Source organism: Podarcis filfolensis, assembly GCF_964270895.1.
Source record: "Podarcis filfolensis genome assembly, chromosome: 6".
Classification (NCBI taxonomy): domain Eukaryota; kingdom Metazoa; phylum Chordata; class Lepidosauria; order Squamata; family Lacertidae; genus Podarcis; species Podarcis filfolensis.
Window position 1 is genome coordinate 79,233,497 of NC_139609.1, and position 11,211 is coordinate 79,244,707.

The following is an 11,211-nucleotide window of genomic DNA, read 5'->3' on the forward strand; positions in this document are numbered from 1 at the left end:
TAACATCAGTGCTTTTTTTCTTAAAAAATACTGCCCCTCAATGAGGCCAAACTTAGATTCACAAAATGTTTAGGGGTATGCATACCCCCAGAAAAAAGCACTGCATAACATAATAACAAAATAAAACAAAAACAAGACCATCACAGTTACAGTTTAACAGCCCATAGATTGTTAAACCAGGCATTCTAACTTATCTTAGTTTACTGTGAACAACCTGTGTAGAAAAGTCTCTGGTCTGTTGGTGTAGGGCTGGAGAAATTACCTGCCCGAAACTTTGGTGAGCCACTGCCAAATCAGTATATAAATTGCTGAGCTAAATGGAGCAATGATCCTAATCAGTTTAAAGCAGTTCCTCTGTTCTACATGAATGGAGACCAAAGCTTTTGGCAAAAAGCCTTAATTCTCATCTGCTGCTGAAGGCCAGGCATGTATAACATAACTGAAGTCACGCTGTTCCAGCCTCTTCCTCCCATGCATCTGTTGTCATTCCCCTGTCAAGTGTATATGGTGCGTACAAAGGAGACCTACAGTGTAGAGTGGTTGTATTCAGGGTTCTAGCCAGCCAGGCTGAAACCTAAAAAACTATATTTGTCCCTGGGAAACAGGAACATCTGGTAACCATAGGATAAGACCCTTGTAGAACTCAGCAGGGAGGATGACAGGGACAAAGCTAGAATTAGTTGGCTCTAGTTGCACGTTCTGTTGGTCTCCCTGCCTTCCACTCCACCGGTCCCAATAGATACCAGCCACCACTGGTTTGTGCAGTGGGTAATAATGTGTTAGAGGTTCAATATCCTTGGTGTTAGAATAGGTGCATTGCAAGTGCACAAGAGTGTCCCTATGCGCAGGTATGTGAAACAGAAAAGCAAGTATGAAAAGCAAGAGAAAGAGCAGAGACTCTGCTCTTTAGCTTATTTGCTTCTGATTCTTTTTCTGCCCTCTCCAGTCACTTGACCCTTTGCAGAATTACTTCCTACTTCTTCTTCTTCTTAACCAGTTTCAGTGCTTCAGATTGAGCATTAGGCTCTTCTATGTAATTATTCTCCCTTGCCTGACAATCTAATTTAGACCAGCGTGATGCAGTAATTCATCAAAGCTCATTCAGGAACAAACACAAAACCACAATTTTTGCACTGGCCCTTATTCCTCTAGACTGTATCCCATTGGAAACCATCAGGAGATAAGAAAAGCAAAGGTTGATAAGACCTTAAAACAGTACAGGTGGCTCCATCTAAAATTCTATGTGTTTAGGGCAAACAGGACTCTGCCCAAACCAACCTCAGTCTGCCCTTAGCTATCCCTCACCGGCCTGTTTTCCTGCTTACAACCAGTGCACTGGCTGTGAGCTTCCTCCTCTTCAGTCTCAGTGTCGCCCTTGTTGGAAAGGTGGGATGGGGGACAAAACTAAAATTGGTTGACCCTGCCTATGATTGGCTGTGGCTCCACCAGTGGCTACTTTCAGTGCCTTCTTCCCCACTTGCCCAATGGGTGCATGCCACCATTGCCATAAAAGGAGGATGTATGTGACTATAGGTCCAGTGTCCTCTGGGACGCATTCATGGTTGTATGATCTCCTAAGGAACCAGAGTACTGATGGTAAAAAAAACATAAGGTGCTGAAAACAGGCTAGAGACTCCCTTGGTGACTTTCAGGTAGCAAGATATCTGCATTTCAAGCCACTCTTTGAATCACTCACGGATCCCAGTCCCAGACTTGCCAGTTTCTGCTGCCTCCTGTTCATCTGTCTATCTTGAAACCTAGCCCTCCCTGCTTCAACCGCAAACTCCTTTCCACAACCTTGAACGTGCTGTGACCATACACTGATTGGAGTTTGTGTGTGTTTTAAATCAGATTTGACTGGTTCTATTAGAACACATAACCAAATAGGATTTCCATAATGTGTGTCATTTGCATAATTTATTCTGCTTGTGGTGAATTCGCAGATTTAGTTAGTGGCCTCTAACAGAGTAAAGGTTTTGTTCATGGGCTCTTCTACAATAACATCAAGAAATCGAGAAGAATATTAGTAGGAAAGGATGTTCCATAGTATAATTTCCTCAAAGGACTAGAAATAGAACAGGTCCTTTTTATTTTTACTAATAATCAGGAATTAACTAAGGATGACTGAATCTTTCAGGTTTGGTTTCTCTCCATTTCTCAGTTTTTTCAGTCTTAAGTTTAGTTATCAACATTTCCACATCAGTTTGCAATAAAAAATATGCTCATGAAAATTCATCAGGTTTTTTTTAGCACACTAAACTCCGAATATACACATTTTTATGCAATTTTGACTAATATGCACATTTTTCAAAAAGAAATTTTCCCTAACAATTTGTGTATGTTATTTTCAATAATGTGTGCTGTTAATGAAGACTTTACTATATATGTTTTGTTGCATATACTCTAACACTTTAGGTTGGAGAACTGCATTGCCAGATTCGTACAAGTGTGATGGTGCCTGATGCATCATTACATAAACAGAGTCCCACAGTTGTGGGATCACTACTGAGAAGGCCATCTCCATTGGGTCTGTGAAATGAACTGGTCCCACAGGCAAGGAAACAAACAAAGCATTTGAATGGGAATCTGTTCTCTTATCATCTCTACATTCACAATCCTTTGCAAACTGTGGGAACTCTGAGCAAATCTCCAACATTTCTCTGATGAAAATAGGGACGTCCCATTCCATAATGATAATTTATACCCCACACATCTTACTGGGTTGCCCCAGCCACTCTGGGCAGCCTCCAACATATATAAAAACATTATCATTATTAATAATAATAATAATAATAATAATAATAATAATAATAATAATAATTTATATCCAGTGGTTCCTCCAGCCACTCTGGGCTGCTTACAACATAAAAAAACAACAAAACATCAAACATTAAAAAAAAGATATCATATACAAGCAACAAAAAAACCAATAAATCAATAAAAACCAATAATAGCAATAATAATAATAATAACAACAACAACAATAATAAACAGTTTACAGTTATACCCAAATTAAAGTAACCGCCAACCCCAACTAAACATTTAACCAACACCAACCTGACAAAAATGAAAGAAAGGAACCAAAATTAGAACTGTTTGAAACATTTTAAAACATTTTAGCCCAGGGGTTGGCAAGGTTTACCTCGCCTGGACCGGTTCCAGCAGAGATGCCTCCTGCAGCCAGTGGGAAGCTATGCATGCCTCCTCCGTGCTGGAAGGAGCATGGAAACAGCGTTTGCACATGCGTGCATGTGCGGACACATACACACACTCCGGCCCACCGTGAACTGGCCCAAGCCACAAAAATTTTGCTGACCCCTGCTATAGAGAATCACCTTCAGACAGCTCCAGGGTTGGATAACTCCATACCCTCCAGCATTTCTCCAATGAAAATATAGACATCCTAAGGAAAAGCAGCGGGATGCGGGTGGTGCTGTGAGTTAAACCACAGAGCCTAGGACTTGCCGATCATAAGGTCGGCGGTTCAAATCCCCGTGAGGGGGTGAGCTCCCATTGCTCGGTCCCTGCTCCTGCCAACCTAGCAATTTGAAAGCACGTCAAAGTGCAAGTAGATAAATAGGTACCACTCTGGCGGGAAGGTAAACGGCGTTTCCGTGCGCTGTTCTGGTTCGCCAGAAGCGGCTTAGTCATGCTGGCTCCCTCGGCCAATAAAGCGAGATAAGCGCCGCAACCCCAGAGTCGGCCACAACTGGACCTAATGGTCAGCGGTCCCTTTACCCTTTACCTTTAAGGAAAAACGGCACATTCTGGGATCAAATCAGAAACTGGGACGGCTTCTCTAAATCAGGGACAACCCTGGTAAATAGGGGCACTTGGAGGGTCTGGTAGAGGTCTGCACCATAAGACCTCTATATATGATGACAGTGTTGTCTGTTCAATGTGGGCTCCAAGCTGTCTTTTCCTTAACAGACTTGGGATGTTCAGGTGCCTTGATAAAGTAATGAATGACATTTTTAGGGCTTTTCATATTTCACTGTGGAAGTGCAGAAATTTACACTGGTCACAGAACTCAGTTTTCTTGTGGCTTCCATTTGACAGATCAGCCACTTTATTACTCTTGAGGCTGCAAAAGAATTTGGGCAATGGTTTGTAACATCTCAGGGGTGGGAGCAGAATTTCCCGTGACAAGGGCTCTGAACCCCATTCAGCTCCTTTCCACTGGAAGGATGGCAGTGGAAGGCTGGGTGTGTCAGCAAGAAGGACTCTCCTTTTCCCTCCCTCTTTCACACACTTGTGTACACACCTGTACATGTACACAAGGACTTCCCAACAAACAGCATAGTAAAGTATAATATTAGTCACTGCAGAACGTGTTTCAGAATATTTTAATTTAGCACCCTTTCCCATGCGCAGTGCCCCAAAAGTAATCAGATAAATGAGGCTCTTTAATAGCTGATGATTGGAAGAAAGCTTCCCTGATTAAAGACCAAAGCTGACAGAGTATCAATCACTGCTTCTTTTGATTAGGTACCACACTAATCTCTGTCACCGTATAATGACTATCTTGGCAAACAGAGTCTGATTGCTCCAGGCAACTCATTTGCATTAATCAAATAAAGGAAGAAAGACAGGAATGCACTTGGCTGTACAGGACAAGATGCTAAGTGTCTCATTGCTTAATAAAAGTGGAAGGGGGGAGAGAGGCAAACAAATTTGGGTTTTATGCCCCCTCATGTATCTGTGGAACTCTTTGCATGGAGGAACAAAAATATGAAGCTACCTTATTTGGAATCACACAATTTGTCTTTCTGGCCCTTGGTTTTTCATTTAGGACTCTGCAGAGCAGGGTGGGGTGGGGCAGCCAGTGGACGTTCAGAAGCTGCTGGACTACAATTCCCATCAGGCCGCTTTGAGCTCAACACTTATTGGCAAAGTCTGACCATTGGCCCATACTGACTGGAGCTGATGGGAGTTGGAGTCCAACAAGCTCTGGAGGTCCACAGGTTCCCTATCCAGAGCCAGATGTTGTGCCAAACCTTGCAACTACCTTTAACTGGAGTGGCTATAGATTCAACTGAGGATGTTATACATGCATGTCAACACAAGAACAGGCCTTTTCTGTGGTGGCTCCCTATTTATGGAATAAATAGCAAGACCATCCTGGCACCTTCATTATACATCTCCGTTATATATCCTCCAAGGAAGGAGAGTCCACAACCTCCCAAGAGAGACCATTCCACTGTCAAATGAGCTCTTACTATCAGAACATTTTCCTGATTTAGCCAGAATTTCCTTTCTTGTACCTTGAAGCTGCTGCTCCAGAAGTTGAGGATTCCAACTCCCTTCAGCCCCAGCCAGCATAGTCATTCATGGCCTATTCCCCTCACAGAATCCTAGAATTGCAGAGTTGGAAGGGACCCTGAGGATCTGGTACAATTCTCACAGTGGCTCAACTGTTAAACCCTCTTCTCAGAGTTTCTCTCAGAAATACAGCTGTGGGGAGAGAACAGCAGTCTCCTAACAACTCTCAGCATTTTCAACTAACCGCAGTTCCAAGAATTCTTTGAGGGAAGCCATGGCTCTTTAAAATGGAACGCTGCTGCTTTAAATGTATAGTATAGATGGGGGCAGAGAGGAGAGGAGAGAAGGGAAGAGGGGTGTCACCTACTTTTGTTATAACTCCACCTCCCAGTTTCTAACATGAGCTGCCATCTAGCCACCCTGTGACCACAGAAAGCAAGTTGCATTCATCCCAGTGAAGGCTGCAAAAATTAAAGGAAAGGAAAGAAGAATTTATAATAATGCTACCAGCCAAATGCTAATGAAGTTCTTCAGCTCTGCTATGGCCACCACAACTCACCCCTGGCGTGCAATTGACTGAAATCCTTCTCATGTCAAATAATCAATGAGCACAAGATGCTCTATGGGCTCCTGGTGCCACACTAAGAATAAATTCCTGCTGAATAAGGGGAAAGTTGTATAGACAAGGAAATGCAGCTACTGAATCAGAAATGAAATGCGCAATTAGCATCGTCGTGGCCTGAGAACTAAGTGGGCACCGAGGAAGAAGTGGGAGGGTGAAAAGTCAGGAATGGACCAGCAGATAGTCCGACAGCAAGAAGGCCTGGCAATCAACAGGTGATCTGGAGTCTTGCAGAAGCTCTAAGAGGTGCCATGAAGAGAAACACCACTCCAGCTGCCGCCAGAAACTCCTTAATTTGGACAACACCAAAGTGTTCCTAGCGGCATGAGTAACACAGTTGGCTTCCAATGTTCCATTACCAAAAAGTCCAGTTTGAAACATCTCTGTAGCTCCACTGTATTACACACATTTTTCCATGTTCTTGGCACGTAGCTTTCACTCAGCACTGATGGAAAGCAACCTTGCCATGAATGCATTGAGTTGGTTTGATTAGGTGTAAGGTATACCCAAAGGTATGACTCAGGTTGGCGAAGAGCCTTCAAACTCCTTGCACAGCAAGTTAGGTACGCCATGGCTCATGACCAACATTGGTTGCCAATGAAAAGACTGTGCCAAGGAGCAGATGTCATTGGCAATCAAACTGTTTCAGACACCAACAGGCCCTCACACCCTGTAGCTTGGGCGAAACAGAAGTGTTTTACTACGTATAGCAAATAGGGTGGCCTTGTGTCCTCTTTTATAGACACCAGTCCTCTATTTGAAGGAGTCCTTTATTAGAAGGGGTCCTCTGTTTGAAGGAGTGTCTGGTCCAAGTTCCATTTAAAGATAAATGACTCTAGGAAGGGAGAGTAGCAGAGGCCTAGAAGAGAGGCCCATTTAGAGATCACATCCATGCCACATTTAAAGCACCCTTATACCACTTTAACAGTTATGGATAATCCTGGGGACTGTTTTTTGCTGAGGGTACTGACCTCTTTTCTCTCTCACACAAAACACTAGAACTTGTGGAGGTCCAATGAAGCTGAATGTTGGAAATATAGGTTTTTAAAAGTACTTTTTCACACAGCTTGTAGTTAAACTATGGAATTCTCTCCCACAGAAGGCAATGATGTCCACCAACTTGGATGGCTTTAAAAGAGGAGTAGACCAATACTTGGAGGACAAGACTGCACACTGCACAGTGAATCTACATGATAAGATATCCTATTGCTTGTTTTGCTTGTGTCCAGCTTAGAGATGCAGGAGAAATTCAATTCACATTTAAAGGTGAACCTGCCCAATTTGCCCTTTCCAAAACAATACACAAAATGAAGCAAAGCCAGCCTTTGAAGTTTACACTTCTTCAAATTTTGCAATGCAGTTCTCCAGCCTAGAAATGTGTATAAAAATGCAAATATCGTGCAAAATCGCCTACAGAAATGTGTATGTCAAGAGAAATTCGTACTAAGATGCTGATGAAATTTCAAGAGGATTTAAAAAGTTTAAAAAACCTGGAAAATGGGAAACTAAGAGAAAGAAAAATGGACTGAATTGCTCATCCCTGCCCCAGCTGTAACATGCTTGGAATTTGTCTTAGGGTTAGGGCTGAATTCAGATTGTTTGGATCAGCCCAAAGTGACTCATTGTGGCAGGAACCTTTAAATGCAACTGAATACTATCCCATCCATTCTTTCCCTCTTCCTTAATACCCTCCTTCCTTTTCTTAATAAGAGGACTTAGTTCTTGTCTGCAGCTGTGCTTCTTTGTTCTTGGAAAAAAACACTGGGTGGATCAGACATCCCAAAAAATGCAGAAAGATTCTGAATCACCCTTGTGACCTCAAGTGAGCAGGCCAGCCCACTCAGCAGCAACCAAGGTTACTAAAATAACAGCATTGACATCGTACCGATGTTTGAACTGCCCAGCCAGACCACCAGGGTAAATTATTCAGAACGCAAAAAGGAGAATTCTAAATGTATTCTATTATTTTAAAACCTTCAATATCATAAAGGAATTAAGGTGCTTTTAATTTCACCCATGCTTCAGAAAACAAGGAATGTAAGTTAAGGCACCTCCACATCATAAAGACTTTTGACAGGTTCACATATAACACTACTTACAAATTAGACTCCTTGCACTCACATTTTGCCTTCATTTTGCAATTCATCATTTGGTGGGGAGGGGAGGACATATGGAGGCAGAAACTCAAAAGATACGACAGCGCCAAACACTTGCTGCATACACGCCTAATGAATTTTTGCCTAGCACATCCATAAACTGCACAGTGCTCCCTATCATACCATGTAAATGCCTAGGCTGAAATTAAACAGGTGCATCTAGGAAGGAGAGAAAAAAATAAATCCAGCTCCCAACTTTTCATCACATAACAGCATAATGAAGCAACACAACTCAGGACGGAACTGCACAGAGGGAGGGAGGCTTTATTCATTCAGTGGCCTCCACCCTGTTTATGTCCTCTTGTCTTTCTTTTTGCTTCCTCCCACAAAAAGAGTGATTTCTGTTCAGTTTTATTGGGAAAAATAAAGGACTGCATTTGTGTGTGCTGGATGGCCTGGCTCTCATTGGTGGTGTTCCTGTAGGGCACATGCACTATGTGTGCATCTCTGTTGAGTGAGCACATCCAAGGCCATCTTGGAAATGAACCCCACCAGACTATTCTCACTGCCCCCCGCAAAGTCAGGAAATCACTCAGTTAATTGCCAAGCCAATTAGAATCACAAGCATCTCCTCAGGGAGGACAAGAGAGATGTTTCTCCACCCCAGGAAAACCGTGGTGGAAAAGGCCACCATTTTATGCACAGCCTGTGGGATGAGAGGGTCGGCATTTGCACCCAGATCCAGTTTCCCCATGGGCAGCACTTCAAAGGAAGGGTGAGCCAGAAATTCTTCTGCGGCTCAGATTGTGAACCTTTGGTTACAATCAAGCCCATCAGGGCCTGAGCCTAGCAAAGTTCTTCAGAAACATGAGTGAAAAGAAGAGTGAAATGTACTCTTTGTCCATGAGCTTGGGCCCTTGCAATCATCTTTCTTTCTTTCTTCATCATCATCATCATCATCACCATCATAATTTATTATTTATACCCCACCCATCTGGCTGGGCTTCCCCAGCCACTCTGGGCGGCTTCCAAAAAAATATTAAAATACTGTGATATTCTTTCTTCCTCTCTCTCTCTATTCCCCACCCCCACCCCAAATCTCTCACACAGTAATGGTGGACATTTTGCTAAGATAGTAAAGGATGGTTTGATCACATTCTGGCTCTTTAAAAAAATCATAGTCAGTTATATTTTATGTTAAGTCCCTTATCTCTCTCATATTCATATATATATATATATATATATATATATATATATATATATATATTCATATTCTAAAATTCTGAGTAGCCAGAGGAACACTAATCAGATAATACTTTTAAAAACACACAGAGAAAGTGAGACAACTCAGCGCTGCGCACCTTGCCAACTGAACTCATGCATAAACCAACTCATTCAAAATAATTTGCTAGATATGTGCAGCATGACCAATGTATATTCATGTGTGCCTGGAGCACACGTTGTATATGACTAAACGGTTAAAAAAAAAAAGAAGAGGATGAATTTATGCGGACGCCTTCTGAACTCCAGCTTGGGTTTCAGGGGATCTGCATTTATGAGAGCTAAATTCCACTGTGAACCTTGGAAGAGTATATTTCAGGGCATAAAAATAATTGGTTATTTTCAATCTAGCTTCAAAAGAGTCTCCCATCACTCTGCTCTGCAAAGGAAAAGAAATGCAGGAAGCCCAGAATCATTTTCTTGGCTGGTGTTATGGACAGAAGAAACGAACTAGGATTGCTCCCATCGTAATGACAATGATTGCAAGAGCTGGTGCAAGAAAGATGCCTACTGAATAAAACTCCAAAAGGTGGCTGTCAATATGGGGAGAGGGAGAGGGAGAGAGAGAGAGAGAGAGAGAGAGAGAGAGAGAGAGAGAGAGAGAGAGAGAGCACATGCTTCTCAAGAAAGCAGCAAGTGCAGTCTCCAAATTCCTCCCTATTAGGGTAATTGCAGGTATTCTCAAGGTTGTCTGAAGGTACCTACTAATGCTGGCAGCCCTGTCTCCAAGATTTGGGGGGCCTTGGGCACAGCAGGAAGAGGTGGGTAATGTAAACTGATAATTCTCTTAGGCTGCATCTTGGATACTCTGTGCCAAGTGGAAATTGTAAGACTGTGAGGGCAATTGACTCTCTGCTGATCTTGGGGGCCTGGCAAATATCCACCCAACCATTTCCATCCTTTGCAGTCAGCCTTGGTTCCCATTACCCCCAGTGCACCATCTCCATCTTCCCCAGTCCATAGGCTATCACCCTAGGCTATCTGACCCATGCCTATGCCATTCTTGCTGACTTTTGCAATCACCATGTCAGTTCCATTAAAGCAAACACAATGATGGTTCAGTTGCTAAAACAGTTCCTTCGCTGTGACGTGCCACATTTGTGGCATACCAGATTCCTTTTTTCAGAACCCAGGACAAATGCTCAGCTTTTCCAATGGAAGGTTCAGCCACAGCTAGATGAGCCCCTAACTCAAAGAAAATGACTATATTTTGGGAGACACAGGAAATTATAGGTGCCATTTTGCAAACATAGAACAGGAACAAGCCTCTCTCATTCACAGGACGGCACTATACCAAAAATCTAAGGCAGGGGTAGAAAACATGATGCCCTCCAGATCTGTTGGACTTCAGCCCAAGTTTGCTTGGCCAGTGGTCAGGGATGGTGAGAATTTCAGTCCAGCAACACCAGGGGGAGGGGGACGACCACATTGGCTACCCTTAATCTAACATACTGAAATTCAGGCCAGGTGGTCTCACTTTTTAGTCGAGTGTGTGTGTCCCCCACCTCAATTTATTAGCACAGTGAAGCTCTGGGTACTCCCTGAATGCCTGTGGTCATTCTTGATTTGGATGTTTTTGCCCATTTCAAAGACACAAACTTCCTCAGTTAGAAAAATGCCACTAATTAGCTGCAGTTGAGTTAATGCATGTATTCCTCTAGCTGTTAGCAGATTTACATGGGTGCCACTGTCAAAAAACTGGAAAGAAGCCAGACAGGAGCTCATTATTCCACCAGAAATCCTTGGCCGCTAATGAGTGCTTGATAAAGGTTAGATAGTTCCCTGCCGACATTTGGCTATTAAATTCCATTTATACTGTAGCCCTATAAACACTATAAATTCTCTTTCATTAGTGCACTGTTCGTGAAGCTCTTTGAAAACAGAAGTTACATGGAGGGTGTCTGCACAAAACAGAATTCAAATTAGGGCAGAAGGAGCTCAAAGAGGAAT